The sequence below is a fragment of the Dermacentor albipictus genome, chromosome 8 (genome assembly GCF_038994185.2).
Source record: "Dermacentor albipictus isolate Rhodes 1998 colony chromosome 8, USDA_Dalb.pri_finalv2, whole genome shotgun sequence".
Classification (NCBI taxonomy): Eukaryota; Metazoa; Arthropoda; class Arachnida; order Ixodida; family Ixodidae; genus Dermacentor; species Dermacentor albipictus.
The window spans coordinates 66,738,100-66,742,435 of record NC_091828.1 but is presented as its reverse complement, the minus strand read 5'-3'; positions in this window follow the sequence as shown (position 1 = coordinate 66,742,435).

Sequence of the window (4,336 nt, the reverse complement as noted above, 5' to 3'; positions counted from 1 at the left end):
CTGCCCCTGCACAGTGGCCGGTAGCAGTACGTAATACCCATGCTCAAAATGAAGTCATGAGATGTGTTAAATAAAGTAAGCTGACTGCTTGCCAAATGGTAGCGGACGAAAGAGGGATAAAGTGAAAGAAAAGAACACACCATTAATAAAAGCTGGACATGTTACAAAGGGAGTTACGTGATTCTACATGAATAGACTGATTGGAATGGGTAAATGAAATGTTACTCCCCATGAATTGCTTTATTAACGAAATAGGAAAGTGTGATAAAATAATATATAACACGTAAGAGCCCTGATAGAAAAGAATAAAGTACAAAATTTACAGCTTCTAGTAAAAGGAATACAAGCTACAAATAATTCCACCAATGCTTAATTAAGGTCTGTGTATGACAAAGGACAGTGAAAAGCATTTTCTCGCGCGAAAACTCAAGCAATGTTCCCTTAGTGTCGGAGAATGACTCGCAATTCCTCGCAAGCATCAAAATTGAGGCGTAGAGAATTCTACATATATTTCATTATTACGAAACACTTACACGCGGGCTAAGACCTTGCGAATTCGAAGTAGGTAAGATAGTTATTTATTGATTTGTTTATTTATTTACCTATCCAAAATACGTCAAGGGCCTAGCACGCAGGGTTTTACATAAGGGGTGGGCAGAGTTGACACTTACAAAATTAGTTTAAGTTTACATGCTAAACGGCGGCTTTGAAGAGAACAGTGTTGACAGAAAGGACGATGTTTGAGCGAATATTGTTCCATTCGATGGCTGTCTTCACAAAAAACGACTGAAGGTGCGTGACGGTGCGGGTAAGGGGGGGGGGGTGAGTGTACAGCTTTAACATGACTAATGCGTTGACAGATGCGATGAGTTGGATTGATGGAAGAACAATGAAGAGAAACATGAAAAAATATCTGGTACACTGAACGACTTGCAATTTTACGGAAACACTGAAGACTAGGCAGAAATGCTGGTTTTTAGGCTACTTACGATAGTAGTGTATGAGTATATGAGTAATAAGAATGTACGAATGAAATGGCGTGTTTATGTATTCAGTCAGTGATATTTCTTGAGTGCGTTCAGGAGGAACTCATATTGAAGAAGCGTATACTAATGTGGGTGGGGTTAGTGTTTGGGATTCTAGTAGTTTTGACACTGCCTAATTTTTCACGCTTAGACATTACCCTCCTAATGTGAGTACACAGGAATGATAAGGCTTTCTCTAAATGGAGCGGGTCGGTTGCTTCACTTGCTATGTTTGTTTTAGAACTTCGTGTTTAGCGTGGTCAAATGCGTATGTGTCTTTAACAGCAGGAGGTCTACCATGACGAATCTTTGATGCAAAAGCTGTGATATTTTAATTATATCATACTTTTACGGGCTATTCGGGTGCTAGGTGAGAAATCCTGGCTAACACAAATGCCAGGAACTTTGCATTTTCTACTAGCGAGAATTCTCCCTTGGAGAAGGTACTAGGCTGCTGTTGTTTTAAATAAAACGTGTTTTGAGAACGTTCCATCCAGTCGAACGCGATGTAAGCACTCGCATGAACCCTGTCGAGGCTACATCGCACGCAAAAGTCACAATTGAGGGCAATATTTCGGTTGCGCTCAATATTTGCTAAGGGAAGCATTACTCAATATTCTGCGCCATGCAAATGCCCGCATATTTGATTGATTTCCATGCGGAGGCGTATATCCTCATGAACTTGATTTACACAAATCAGAGCTCTCATATGCGAACAAGCAAACACGTAGTCTGTAAAATCGCATAAGTGTTTCACAGAACAAAATTTTAAGTAATGATAGAAGTGTTTCGGGTTGTGTTTTTTCCGAAGGCTTGTTAGCTATGAGGTGATAAATAAATGACATAAATAAAATAAAATGAAAAGAGAGGCTTCAAGATTTGGTTCAGAGCAAGGGTGGGCTGCAGCTTCTTTAATTGACTTTTGCCACAAAGGAATTGCCTCTCATCACACCGGTACTCACACCTCTCGGTCGCTACGTTTAGTTTAAAATTCCTCTTTTTTTCATTACACTCGCAGCCATGCTTCACAGTGTTGCAGACCTGCTGTCGTGCATAAGAATCTCAAGCCATAGTATTTATGCGCATACAACTCACAAACAATACCGGATAATCATTTGTAACTTTCCTGAATATCTTAAATATCACAGTTATGAATGTATCAGCGTCTTGCTAAGTTCTATGAGAAGGTGCAGTAGCTAGGAAAATGCATTACGTGAGTGTAAAAGTGAGGACACAGTAGGGAAACAGAAAAACAGAAAAGGTTGGAGCGACAAAATAGAATCTGTGCGGAAACAACGCCTGCATCAGCGTTCATGTATGCCCATGAAGTGCAGGCATTGTTTGAGCATGTGGTTTTTGTCGCGCATCTTTATTACAGCGAAGCTTCTGTGGCTAGCCGATTCGTTCGTCCATCCGTCCATCCGTCTGTCAGTCGCCTGCACGCCGAAACCTCTTCCCGCGCTACCGAAGACACATGCGCAATAAAGAAGAAGAAAGACGGGCGCTATGATTAACCAACACCGCCTAGATAGCGCAATGCCTGTTTACTCCGATCCATGACGTCCCGCGACCTGGCCGAAAATTTCTGTTGACAAGGCTGCCTTGATGAAAGCGGTGACGTCAAAATCCCTGCTGCCTACTCGGGAGCATCACGATTTGATTCCAGGCATTTCGGCCAGGCCCAACATGGACCATAGTGAGAATGCCATGTGCTCTCTAGGTGTTGTTGGATTAGCTGCGCGAATAGTGACGTCGTTGCTCTCCGTCAAACATAAAAGCGCCTGCAGCAGTTTCTCTCCGGCTCCGAAATGGGTTGGTCGCGGGTCATACCTACTCCTTAGGAGCAGGCAATTTTCGATCAGGAACGCCGCGAGCAGAACCGGGAACGAGCTTGTCTGCGCGGTGCCGATGTTGCAGCCCTTGCGCAAGAACAGGCTCGTGGAGCGGAGCACAAGGAGCAACTGCGTACCGACGATCCGGCAGCCTGCCAAGCCTTCATTTCATGAACCCTCAGAATTCACCCAGTCATAAATATTATTATTATTTATTATTATTTGTTTTGCACACATATACACATATACACAGGTAACAGGAAAGGGAAAGCGAGGAGCAGGCTGGCAACTGCCACCGGAAGGGGCACAACGCCTGCCTACTCTTCTGAAGGGAGGCGACAGCAACACAGAAATGGAAGATAGGAAGGAGGGGAGGAAAAAGGAAAAAGGAAAGGAGAGCAACAGGACAAATCTAAAGACCAAAGTTCATAAATATCGGGGCCGCACGTTTCAGCTTCGTTGGTCGAGCGTCTGTACGGAGGGCTTGGCGCTGATATTTTCGAACTGCTTTCAACAGAACTTTCCCTCTTGTTGGTCCGAGTACATTAATCAGCTTAACGGGAACCTCGTCTAGACCTGTGACTGCGCTCTTAGGATTTTTTAACAGCGAACTGTTCTTGGTGGGGGTAAAATGGACCACGTATCACAAAATTGCACTGAGGGAGACACTTGGCGCAGCCGGTTCAGCCGCCGTACTGAGATCTGCTTATGTGCCGGGATAACGGTTAGGAATGAGTGTGCGGTTGATAAAAAAGTCTGTGCTCCGCGGCGCACGGTCAGTTAACGCCATGGGGTGGCCTAGGGAAGTTAAAAAAATATAAGGTTGTTCGTGCCAAAACAACTTTATAATTACGAGGCACGCCGTAGTTGACGACTTCGGAAATCTAGACCACCTGGGACTCTTTAACGTGCGCCTAAATCTAAGTACATGGCTGTTTTCGAATTGCGCCACCATCGAGATGCGGCCGCCATGGCCGGCATTCGATCCCGTGACCTTGTGCTCAGTAGTCCAACACCATAACCACCGAGCAACCATGGCGGGTTAGGAAAGAGCGTAGGTCAGGGCGTGTTGTTATTCCATAAATGAGGTTTTTTCAGCGCAGGAAAAAGCGCAAAGGACAAAGGCAAGACGCGGACACAGCGCTGTGTCCGCGTCTTGCCACTGTCCTTCGTCCCTTTTCGTGCGGTAAGAAACCTCAGTTATGGGTTAGGAAAGTTCGTACTGCCGAAGATTAGGCTGTGCATCGCGAAGCTAGACTTCCTGCGATACGGGAGAAACAACGGCAACGATGGGCCGATTGGACCTACTTGGCGAGAGAGGCCGAAGCCAAGTGGTCGTGATAACGCGAACCGATGGCCACCGACGGAGACACTGCGTGCAGCCGGTTTCGCCGCTTCACTGAGATCTGCGTATGCGCGGTGATAACGGTTAGGAGTGCGCATGCGCTTAATAATAAAGCGTGTGCTCCGCGGCGCTCG